This window comes from Scylla paramamosain, chromosome 3 (genome assembly GCF_035594125.1).
Source record: "Scylla paramamosain isolate STU-SP2022 chromosome 3, ASM3559412v1, whole genome shotgun sequence".
Lineage (NCBI taxonomy): Eukaryota > Metazoa > Arthropoda > Malacostraca > Decapoda > Portunidae > Scylla > Scylla paramamosain.
Genome location: NC_087153.1, coordinates 18,252,501 through 18,265,000, shown reverse-complemented (window position 1 = coordinate 18,265,000; position 12,500 = coordinate 18,252,501). Strand labels below are relative to the sequence as shown.

Genomic DNA, 12,500 nt, shown 5'->3' with positions numbered 1-12,500 from the left:
AACAGCATTCTCGAGCATCCCAGACAGGGAGAGTTTATTAATGTTGTGTAAGGTGCGGGAATTCCCGCATGCTATCTCTCTCTCTCTCTCTCTCTCTCTCTCTCTCTCTCTCTCTCTCTCTCTCTCTCTCTCTCTCTCTCTCTCTCGGTCGCGGCATCTTTTATCTATGTATTGTTCGGAGGGAGGGAGGAGGGAGGAAAGGAGGGAGGTTGGATGGTGAAAGACTTGTGAATATATGTGTGTGTGTGTGTGTGTGTGTGTAGCCAATCGTTTTGAAGTTATGAATTCTGTCGGGTGGTCAGTAGTAGTAGTAGTAGTAGTAGTAGTAGTAGTAGTAGAAGCAGCAGTATATAGTAGTACAACCAGCAACAACAGCAGTATTAATATTATCATCACCATCATCATCATCATCATCATCATCATCATCATCATCATCATCCTTACCACTGCCACCACCACCACAGTCCCCAGACAGACAGGCATCAAAGGCAGCGGCGGCAGGCGAGTACAGGAGCACGCGAGGCAATCAGAGCGGCGGCAGGTCAGGAATGCACTAGTGGGAGTCGCCGCGGCCCCGTCACCCGCGCGGCCGCTCCTCCTGGGTGCTGGGCGTGTCCTGGCCTTGAACCCTCCCCAGACCTGATGCTGAATTCCTGACGCGGCAGAAAATGGATTTGTCCCCAAATGGCCCTTTCTTGCGTCCCTCTGTGTTCACTTTATGGCGACTCACTAAAGCTTAAAGCGTCCGTGTCAGTTCGTAAGACCCTTGACTAGAATTTCTGTGTCTTGTGAGTTTAGTTGGGTAGTTAGTCATTTTTTTTCCGTGTATGACTGCTAGGTAGATATTTACGTTATCTTTGCCCGCACGGTTGCTAATGGGGGGTTAAGCTTTAAGTGAGTGTTTCATTTCGTAAGTAAGACCCATGACTAGAATTTCTCTGCCTTGTGAGTTTAGTTGAGTAATTTACGATCTTATTTTTTTCCGTGTATCATTGCTAGGTAGATATTTACGTAATCTTTGCCTATACGCTTGCTAATGTTGGGTTTATCTTTAAGTGAGTCTGTTTCAGTTCGTAAGCAAGACTCATGACTAGAATTCCTGTGCCTTAAGAGATCAATCGGATATTTATTTATTTATTTATTTTCCTAGATGGTTGATAATAAACAGTTAAATTTTAAAAGTCCGTTTCAGTTCGTAAGCAAGAAGTGACTATATTTTGTGTGCCTTAAAAGATCAATTGGATATTTTAATTCTATTTTTTGTATGGTTGAAAATATGCAGTTACACTTTCAATGAATGTGTTTCAGCTCGTAAGCAAGACCCAGTTCGCTTGTCTAGTGAGTTCAGTTGGATATTCACTTTTCCTTATCTTGCATGATCGGTATAAAGTCATTACCCGACAGACTGCTCGATGTTTCTCTAAGTGTGCCTGATGGAGTGCCTGCACCTGATGGTCGGATGCGTGTGGCGAGTCATTACGGTGATTTATTGCAAGCTCCGTCAGCCCAGGTGCATGGGAAGCAATGCTGCGTGCCTTGGACTAGCCCAGGGAGGGAGGGAAGGAGAGGAGGGGGGCAGGTGGTGTGGAATACGAGCAAAAACACGCTTGACTTTTACAGTTACCTAAAAGAAGCGTCATATTCTGCGAAATGTTTAAGAATAGTATTATCCGTAGTTACTTTCAACTATCACGTTTCCCGTTCTTGATCTTTCCTAGTTCTTGATCTTTTCTGAGATCTTAATAAAAGTAGTTCATTAGTCACAACTGCCCAGAGAAACGCCATATTCCACGAAATGTTTAAGATATAATAATATTATCTGTAACTACCTCCGCCTATCACGTCCCTAGGTCATGCTCTTTCCTCGGCTCTTAGTAAAAAAAAAAAACAGTAGTAATTTCAATTAGATTCACGGATATAAAGTTTAGTGAGCTTTGTGACGTGACTTCTTGGGGGTCACGTGTTTATAACTATATAGTGTCAAGGCAAGTCGTTGTGGGTGTCTTGATTTCAGTACGTGTGGAATGATAGGAACGAGCTGTGGGCTTGATGAACATGATCAGTCACTAGGCTCTTCTTGGGGCAGCTGTAAGTACGTATTCATAATTAGTGTCCTGGCAAGTCGCTGTGGGTGTCTTTATTTCAGTACGTGGGAAATAATGGGACCGAGTGGTAGGCTTGATAAACATGATCTGTCAGGAAGATCATGTGACTTCTAGGATATGACGAGAGACAAACACGTAACAGCGTAAGGAAAGCTGCAAGAAGTCAGTCCCTGAGAAGAACAAAAATACTTGTACTCGAAAAGCTGCTTGCGGTCGAGCCAGCAGTCAAGCGAGCGTCACACCGCAGCAACACTCCCAGAATATTGCAGAAGCATCGCAGTGCCCTCTGGTGGCGTTAACTTTGTCTTAACCTCACTGGACCGCTGAGAGCAAAGCCGTAAGATGGCCTTGAGCACTAAACAAATACCACCTGAAAAGATTTCGTCAAAAAACTGTCTAAAGTATAGCTAAAAAGTATCCAAATCCGACCCCAAGTCTCCATTACGGTTGCGCGCGAAGTAGGAAAGTTTGTTTGAACGCCGCGGGCACCACCTCGCGGCCAGGACCCAGCAGGGACGCCGAGACATCCAGCTGAGGAGGGATTCGTGTCACAGTGCCGGGGAATTCAGTAAAGGTGACACGCTGCACGACTCATTAGGGCGAGGGTCCGCTATTACCTGGCGGGCAGTTTTTTGCTCTTGTGCCCCTTCGTGTTCTGGCCACTGGTAATGATTATAGACGGTATACTCTCAACATTTCGCTGATCAATCTCTTACACTGTCCAGACTGAAGTTCAAGGATGTTTTCGATATTCCATAGAGAGTCAAGCAAGGATTCTGTAGCTATTTCGTGTTCAGAGGACAGGTAACGGTTGTTGTAGATTGTATTACTAAACATTTCATTCTTACATTGAAAAAACATAAGTTCAAGGGTGTTTTCATGAGTCTAGTGATAGTTAAAGAAGGATTCTGCTGCCTTTCCGTGGCCTAGTGACTGGTAATAACTACAGACCTTATTTCTGATCATTACGTCGTCCTGTCTCTTAAACTGAACCCATTGCAGGAATATAAGTTGCTTTGAAGATTCCTCAGGGGTGTTTTCATGATTCTAGTAACAATCAAACAAAGACTCTGCATCATGAATTAAAAATACAACTCATAAGAACACAACTAATCATCTCTGTGTCCTCTGAAAATAATCCTGATGGTAGAACACTCTACGTTGCTACATGGCCACCCATACCCAGGGGTGACCAGCGGGAATCAAGGCGCCACTCCGTTCCTCTGTTCCATTCCCCTATTCCGTTCCACTGTTCTTTTCCTAAGCAGACCGAAGGGAAGAGAAAGTGGCGGCAGAGAAGTAGTAGGAGGAGGACGAGGAGGAGGAGGAGGAGGAGGAGGAGGAGGAGGAGGAGGAGGAGGAGGAGGAGGAGGAGGAGGAAGACGAGGCCTGACATTTACCTTGGGGTTGGGAGGGAGGAAGGGAGAAGGGGGAGGGAAAGGGGGAAGAAGGACCGCCGCGACACTGCAGGCGGTAGAGGAAGAGGCAAGGTCGCAACAAAGGCTATAGTGTGTGTGTCTCTAGTAGCGCCGAGTAGAGCCTGTCAATTAATTTGCTGGTTGTCATGACGCAAGGAGAGGGAGAGAGAAAAAAAGAGAGAAAAATGACCTATTGTTATGGTACCAGTAGCTGGGGAGGAGGGTGAGGAGAGGAGGAGGAGGAGGGAGAGAAGACGAGGAGGGGAGAAGAGGAGGAGGGGGAGAAGAGGAGGAGGAGGGAAGAGGAGGAAGGGGAAGAGGTCGAGGAGGAGGAGGAGGAGGAGGAGGAGGAGGAGGAAGAGGAGGAGGAGGAGGAGGAGAGCGGGGATTACCTGCCATGCCTGTAATATTAACCGCTCACCTCGAGGTCAGGAATATACCAGAGAGAAAAAGAGAGAGAGAGAGAGAGAGAGAGAGAGAGAGAGAGAGAGAGAGAGAGAGAGAGAGAGAGAGAGAGAGAGAGAGAGAGAGAGAGAGAGAGAGAGAGTTTAGATGGGTGCAGCCTAAGTACAAGAAAAAAAAAAAGAAAAAAGAGAAGAAGAGAAAAAAAAAAAAAAAAAGCGTTTGGCTCTACCCTAAGGAGGTGTGGCCGCGAGGCAGGCTGAGGTCAGTGCGGGGTCGCGGTGCAGAGGAGAGTGCAAGGGATGGTCCTGTGGTGAGCTTGGTGCGGTAAACAAACACTCAACGTCACGGATTTTGCTCAGATTTTGCTTATGAGAAGGTTACGAGATTATCACCGTCACTAACTGGGATTTTAACATCACTTAACAACTTTCTGAAAGTCTTCTAGTAGTGAAAGGCGTTTGTACACCTAACCTACTATTTTGGTCCGATTTTATCTATAAGGAAGATACAAGATTGTCACCATTATCAATAGGCGTTCTAAGATCATTTAAACAAACACTGAATGCCACGTACTTTAGTTCGATTTCGTTTACAAGGAGGGAACAAGATTGCCACCGTCACTAGTAGGCCTTCTAACATTCTAACAAGCACTGAACGCCACGTGTTTTAGTCCGATTTTATCATTGTCATTGATTGGGTTCTAGCATCATTCTTAATCTCGTGGGAGTGAAGCGCGTTTCTAAACCTGACCTACTTACTATAAACTAACCCTTACTACTCTACTATTAACTAAACCTAACCTACTTAACCTTCTAACCTTCCAAGATGCTATAATGAATGACATTTCTAAACTTATCACCAATTAACGCATTCCTATCAATTTACAAGACGCAGCAGAGAGACGCATTGGTAAACTAGACTGAAAACTTCTTAACAACCTCCTAAAACACAATAATAAACTGCATTTCTAAACTCATTACCACTACACAACATTTCTTACAATTTACTAGAAGACTATTAAAGAAAAACATTGGTAAACTAAACTTACACTTAACTCAAAGACACTTAAGACAAAAAAATTAACTGTGTCACCACTTAACGGCATTCTAACAAACAATTAACTGCAGGACTCGGTAAAGAAACACATCACTAAACTCAACTGAACACCACTAACTACCAAGACGCCGTGAAGGGCATGTTAAACTAAGCCTAACGAACCGTAACACCACGCCTTTTATATCATCATTCTGGCCTTTCCTCTTATCCCACCCTCTCGTCTTCTTGCGTGTAAGATGCAGGTTCAGGTTTCCGATTCCTTACGCCGCTCCAGACCTCGCTAGATTCTGCCATGCTCACTTCCACCACCATGTCTTTCCCTCCTCTTTTATTGGTTTCTTATTTGACGGGTACATGTTCGCTTTCTCTCCTCCCTGCTGTGTTCTCTTTTCTCTCTCCCCTGCTGTTTTGTCCTTAAGTTTCTTCTGTGGTGCATTTCTTCAGGTCAAACGTGTGTACTCGTACTTTTCCTATTCAGTTTCTTTCATGTACTGTCTGTTTTTTTTTTCTCCCTTTTTTTATCTGCAACCTTATTTTTTTTTTCTGTGTTGCATTTCTTCAGGTCAAACATGAACTTTTTCTCTTTTATTTCTTTAATTTCCTTTCCCTTCTCTCCCTTTTCTCTCTCTCTCTGTCTCCATATCTCCTTTTCCCAGCCACACCCTTGCCCTTGAAAGCTGCACCTTCCACTCTTCCACTCACTTAGCTTCCTATCAGCATCACTTCCACCTCTCCCATGCTCTCACTTTTCCTACAAGATAGAAACGTTCTGGGAAATCTTTTGTGGCATTGTTTTCCTGTTCTTGCTGCGATTCTCATCTTTAACTAGCTTCCCCAGCCGCACTTTTCCTACTTCACAGACAACCACATTAGCACTGCCTCACTACCTCCCCATTCACACTTCACTCCCCTCCCCTCCCCCTCTTCCCTTTCTCTCTCTCTCTCTCTCTCTCTCTCCCCCTCCCCCCATGCCACAAAGCCAGTTCAGCACCAGTCCTCCTCGTGCCAAGAGTGGTGGCCGTATTTGGACAAGTTCTCTCTCTCTTCTCTGCGCTAAGCAAAAAACATAACGACGGAGGACTCTCTGGATTTGGGCATCTGATCTTTATCTCGGCCTGTGTGTGTGTGTGTGTGTGTGTGTGTGTGTGTGTGTGTGTGTGTGTGTGTGTGTGTGTGTGTGTGTGTGTGTGTGTGTGTGTGTGTGTGTGTGTGCTAGTGCCCTGCTGTACCGTAAGGCTGCTAAACCCATCAGCGTGTGCGTGTGTCTGTTAACGCTACACCGCGCCACACAGATGACCTCTGGAGGTGAGGGTGACTCGCCGCTGTCATTTGAGACGCTGGATGCAACTTAACCGTCACCACCACCACTACCACCACTACTATCACCACTAACACCATAGCCACCGACACCACCACCGCCACCGCAAGGCCTCAAAGCCGTGCCGGTGTCCCTAGCGGCGAGGGTACGCGACGTGGGTAGCGTTACCCCACACCCGGCTCCCAGTGGTCCCTCGTCAGGGCCGTCAGTCACATCACCAGGGTGCCAGACTCCCTATGATGTTGACCCTTATCCTGCTTTAACCAGTTCCCTCATCCCGCTCCCACCCACGCCGCAACCTTATGCATCAGGTAGCAGTTTTCATATTATTATTGCTAAAGATTAAGTGGTTTTGCTGAATGTTATAACTGGTCTCTTACAAGCAGTGAGTTAAGTATTGTACCTAGTATTATCATTGGCTTCATCAAAGTCTTCAGTTCCATACAGTCCTGACTTTCTATTGGCCTTTTTAATAAATTTAAAAAAGCCAGCCGGAGTCTAAGTGTTAAGATTCGTGGTCTTTTAAGCGTGTCTCGATTCCACTATTTTCTGCAGGCTGTATTGAAAGTTAATGGATGATTTTCAATGATGCTTTCCTGCTTCTCGTGATAGTTTAACGAGGATTCTGCATCACTAGTTAAAGAAAGTTACTGAGAGGTTTCGATGGGTGCTTTCATGCTTCTTGTGATAGTATATCAAGATTTTGCATCATCAGTAAGAAAACATCCGCGATAAACTTAACTTATAATCTCTGTAGCCTTTGCAAAATTGTCCTGATAAAACCTGACGTGTTTAAAAGAATACGGGCTTTAGGACAGCCCGCACACACACACACACACACACACACACACTCATACCTAGCAACATAAGATGAGGTCTACATGTGACAGTCCTTACAGTTAACTTGATCGTCTTTCAAGAGTATGCACGCACTCCCACACCCACCCACCCACCCACCCACCCACACACACACACACACACACAAGCGGGTACATGTTGGGTGAGGATGGTGATGTACTAATGACACCACACATATTCATCCCTGTGGTGGCTCTAATGTTTTTCCTTTCCGCCTCAGTTACGCGTCCCACGGTCCACCGCCACCGCAGACCAACACAGCAGTTTTCCTGGACACAATTTACCGACCCATGACTTGCTACAGTGACTCACACTTTGCGCTAATCCCTGATCTCTCCCCTTCTCCCTTCCTCCCTCCCTCCCTCACAGGCCATCTTGCTCCTTCCTCTTCCTCTCCCCAACCAGCGTGCCTCTCTCTCTCTCTCTCTCTCTCTCTCTCTCTCTCTCTCTCTCTCTCTCTCTCTCTCTCTCTTGTATCTATCTTGTTCTTCTATACGTACCCTAGTAGTAGTAAATAAATAGATACCCTCGTTATAGACTGATAGATCTTAGGGTCTCTCTCTCTCTCTCTCTCTCTCTCTCTCTCTCTCTCTCTCTCTCTCTCTCTCTCTCTCTCTCTCTCTCTCTCTCTCTCTCTCTCTCTCTCTCTCTCTCTGGGACTGTCACCCCAAACGCTGATCCCGTCTCTTACCTTAATCCCCTTCACTCTCATCACTCTTACTTTCATCTCCACTCCTTCATTTTAGTCTCCTTCAGCTTCTCTCTCTCTCTCTCTCTCTCTCTCTCTCTCTCTCTCTCTCTCTCTCTCTCTCTCTCCTTACTTCCTTCCTTTTTTCCTTCCTTCTTTCTTTTTCTTCTTCCCTAATTTTCTCCTTATTTTGTTTTCTTGTTCCTTTTCACTCTCCTTCCCTTTTTTCTCACTGTCTTCCTCCTTCTTTTCTTCATTCTGTCTCTATCCTCCTTCCTTTCTTCTTTCTGTCTCTATCCTCCATTCTTTCTTCATTCATTTCCTCCTGCCTTCCTCCTCTTCCTGCTCCTCCTCTCTTTCTGTCACAATCCTTTTTCCTCTCCTCTGCCTCTTTCCTTCCATTTCTGCCTCCATTCTTCCTCCCTCCAGCCGCAATCTTATTTCCTGTTGCTTCCTTGCTTACTTGGCTGCCTACTCCTACTCCTACTACTACTACTACTACTACTACTACTACTACTACTACTACTACTACTACTATTGCTGCTGCTGCTGTTGCTACTACTACTGCTAAAGATACTTTTAATGCGTAAATATTCTCATCTTTAAGTAATTTTTCTGGTTCACTGAAAAATATTCTCACGTTCTTGATTCAGAAGGACGAGGAAGACGAGGAGGAGGAGGAAGAGGAGAAGGAGGAGGAGGAGGAAGAGATGGAAATGGAGAAAGAAGAGCGTATAAATAGGCACAGAGAGAGAGAGAGAGAGAGAGAGAGAGAGAGAGAGAGAGAGAGAGAGAGAGAGAGAGAGAGAGAGAGAGAGAGAGAGAGAAAATATTACCAGGGTTGTGGTGAGGATAAGAAAAGGTTTAAGATGAGATGCGAGGGGGTAGGGTGAAAGATGAAACGAGGAGGAGGAGGAGGAGGAGGAGGAGGAGGAGGAGGAGGAGGAGGAGGAGGAGGAGGAAAAGAAGAAAAGAAGAAGAAGAAGAAGAAGAAGAAGAAGAAGAAGAAGAAGAAGAAGAAGAAGAAGAAGAAGAAGAAGAAAAAGGGTCGTTGTACCTGTGATAAGTGAGAATGTGGTGATGAAGATAGCAGAGACTTGTGGGTAATATTATAGTGTTGCAGTGCTCTCTCTCTCTCTCTCTCTCTCTCTCTCTCTCTCTCTCTCTCTCTCTCTCTCTCTCTCTCTCTCTCTCTCTCTCTCTCTCTCATCGTTGTTGCCCAATTGTGTCCTTTTTATTTCCGTGTCATAAAACGTGCAAGAATAATCGCAAAATGCCGAGTTATTGAATCTCTCTCTCTCTCTCTCTCTCTCTCTCTCTCTCTCTCTCTCTCTCTCTCTCTCTCTCTCTCTCTCTCTCTCTCTCTCTCTCTCTCTCTCTCTCTCTCTCTCTCTCTCTCTCTCTCTACTTTTCTTCCTCCTGTTACAACAACAACAACAACAACAACAACAACAACAATTACAAAAACACAACAACAACAACAACAACAACAACAACTACTACTACTACTACTACTACAATCACCACTAACCACTACATCACCACCACCACCATCACCACCATCACCACCACCACTACCAACAACAACAACAACAACAACAACAGAAGCAGCAACTTCCCTTATCTCACAAGTTAGTGAATCAGAACACACAGCTTTCATCCACTCAGCCATCCGTCACTCAATCAGTCAGTCAGTCAGGCCGTGGTACCCCAACAAAAGCGCCTAAAGACCACCACCCTTGCCATTACGTCATTATTTTAGCTAACACACACCAACCCTAGCCTGCCGCCCTCTCGCTGCCTCACCGCCCCTCTGGCACGTCGCAGCACGAAGACTATGAAAGGTCGCGGCAATTTGTTTTATGCACGAGGGTGTGTGTGTCTGGTGGTGGTGATGGTGGTGGTGGTGGGGGTGGTAGTGGTCATGGTAGGACCGTGTTGTGTGTCTCGTCACAAAGGGTAGATTGTGTTTATGTATCCATGTAACTACTCATATGTCTCTCTCTCTCTCTCTCTCTCTCTCTCTCTCTCTCTCTCTCTCTCTCTCTCTCTCTCTCTCTCTCTCTCTCTCTCTGTATGACTAGCAGCATTCCAGTCTTGTATTAATTTTCGCATGGATTGTTAACTCTTAAGAAGCCTAGGAACAATAAGGAACATAAGGAGAGCCGCAGGAAGCCAGTAGGCCTACACGTGGCAGTCCCTGAATAAAACATACCTGCCTATATCCATCTATCAATTCCATCGATTTATCTATCCAACCTTTTAAATCTCTCTATTGACTCACCACCACCTGATTGCTAAGTCTCCTCCAGTCATCCACCACTTTAGTTGGGAGACAATTTCTCTCTATTGCTTCCTAAAAATCTACCTTTACCAAGCCTGAACATGTTACTTCTAGTTTTATCCTGATAAGGAACCCTAAGGATCTTGTTTGCGTCACCCTTGTTACATCCCTTGCATCACTTAAATACCACCATCATATTCCCTCTTAATCTCTCTGACGAATAGAAGTAATAGCTTTAATCTCGTCTCGTAAAGAATATTTCACATCCCTTGTATGTTTTAGTTATGCTTCTTTATACTGACAACCAGAGAGGGGGAAATGGGGAAAGAAATGGAAATCTAAATACTTCTGTGCATTAACTAACAGACGAGAAAGTGGGCGAAGAAATTGATATGTAAATGTTTTTTTCTATACTAACAAACGAAAAAAGTGGCAAAGAAATTAATATATAAATGTTTCTCTATTCTAATTAATAGAGGAGGAAATGGAAAAAAAAAAAACTGAAAAAAAAGGATGTCTAGACGCCTCCCTATATTGACTAACAGACGGGGAAGTGGATACCCAGACGAGGCAACGGGAGACGGCTAAGGGAGAAATATGAAGAGTCGTAGGTGGAGAGTGCGAATTTACCCTAAGGAAAAATGTATCGAGGCAAGGGAAGATATACAGAGGGTAAGGGGAGGGCTGGATACAGAAGCAGACAGTAATGCACGAGTGAGGGAGAAATATGGCCAGTAAAGAACGTGAGAGGAATTTTAGGTCTCCGTGCCCGTGTGAAGGAAGCTGGAGGTTGTATGTACAGTGACAGTGAGAAACCGTGTAATTTTCCGCATTTACTTGTACTACCTTGCGTTCTTCCCTAATTCGTAAGTCCTCTCATCCACTGGCGATCTTCTTACGTATTCTAACAAATGTTTCTCGGAAGATTAGAGGAATGAAGCGGTCAGAAGTTGAAAGTCAGAAATGAGATAATCTCCTTGCATTTCCTTATACTGTCATGCATTTGTCCTCAATAGTAAGTCCTCTGATCCGCTGACAGTCTCCTTACGTGTCCTAACAATTATTTACCGGTAATAATTTAGAGGAGTGAGGACTGAAGGAAGCTGGAGGTTCTTTGTACAGTAACGGTTAAAAATTACGTAACTTTCCGCATTCCATTGTACTCGCCTTTCGTTTTCTTTTTAGTAAGATTGTCTGGGATTAGTCAAATGAGATAATTTTTGGGGGGCTTGTTTATATAATGTACCTGATGCGTGTGAGTGTGTGTGTGTGTGTGTGTGTGTGTGTGTGTGTGTGTGTGTGTGTGTGTATGTGAGGAGGGAGTGAGTGGTTAGGATCAAGACGGAGAAGAGTGCCAGTGGTTCTTTGGAATGGATGAAAAGAACCTAAGTTGTCATTACGCAGAAAACCGTAACGCGCCGCCTTCCTCTTTCTCTCTCTCTCTCTCTCTCTCTCTCTCTCTCTCTCTCTCTCTCTCTCTCTCTCTCTCTCTCTCTCTCTCTCTCTCTCATCCCTCCTCATTCGCCCACCGCAGCTGCTCAACATTCACTATACCGCTCTGTTTACTCTTGTTTCTTCTCGTCTCCTCTCTTTTTTTATTCTTTTCTCGCTCGTTTCGTGTTTATTTGCTTATCGTTTCTTCTTTTCCTACTACTTTCTGTTTTGTGGGGGAAAGAGAAAACGGGAGAAGGAAGGAGGAAAGGAGTGGAGGGAGATGGGGAAGAGAATAGGGAAGGATGGGAGGTAAGGAAGGAAAGAGGGAAAGAAAGGAAGATAAGTGAAGGAAGAAAGAAGGAAGGAAAGAAAGAAGGAAGAAAGGAAAGAAGGAAGGAAGGCATGCATGCATATCTACATTACAGCAAATCGTAAAATTGATGACAGTAAATTAGAGGAAAGAAAAAAAAAATGGAGAAGGGAAAGCAGGTAAGGAGAAGGAAAGGAAGAAAGATATGAATGCATTTCCTTCCTTATAACAAAACGTAAAATGGATAACAGTAAATTCATAACAGCAAAATAATTAAATACAAACGAAGAGAATTGTGTAAGTAGGCAAGGAAGGCAAGAACTCCCGCGTATATTGTCTGAAGAAGTTACGCATCCCTTGAAATACTCGTAAAGGCTGTAAATGAACCACTCAGTTACACACATAAAGGTCTTGATGGCTAAGCTTACGTACGTACCACATTCTTAAACATTTCACCGCCTTGCCTCGACCACTTTTAAACAGGCTCTGGTGGAAGATACCGGGCGCTTTCATGGCTGTTTTTTTTTTTTTTTCGTGAGTCTAGTGAGAGTTTAACAAGGATTCTGCATCATCAACAGGAAAAAAAACACCCATGAGTGATAATCTCTAAGACCTTTGAAAGAT

The 12,500-nt window shown here is 44.6% G+C and overlaps 1 protein-coding gene across 11 annotated transcripts in view; it reads right to left on the bottom strand.

Annotated features, from left to right (window-relative positions):
- LOC135092041 (bcl-2-related ovarian killer protein-like) overlaps window positions 1–12,500 on the bottom strand; it is a 39,057-nt gene that overhangs the window by 9,943 nt on the left and 16,614 nt on the right. Inside the window, exon 7 of one of the 11 annotated variants that reach the window (XR_010262735.1) lies at window positions 445–653. The exons of the other annotated variants lie outside the window; for them this stretch is intronic. The gene's annotated coding sequence lies outside the window, so the exon portion shown is untranslated. The remainder of the gene's footprint in view (window positions 1–444; window positions 654–12,500) is intronic. 11 annotated transcript variants of the gene reach the window in all.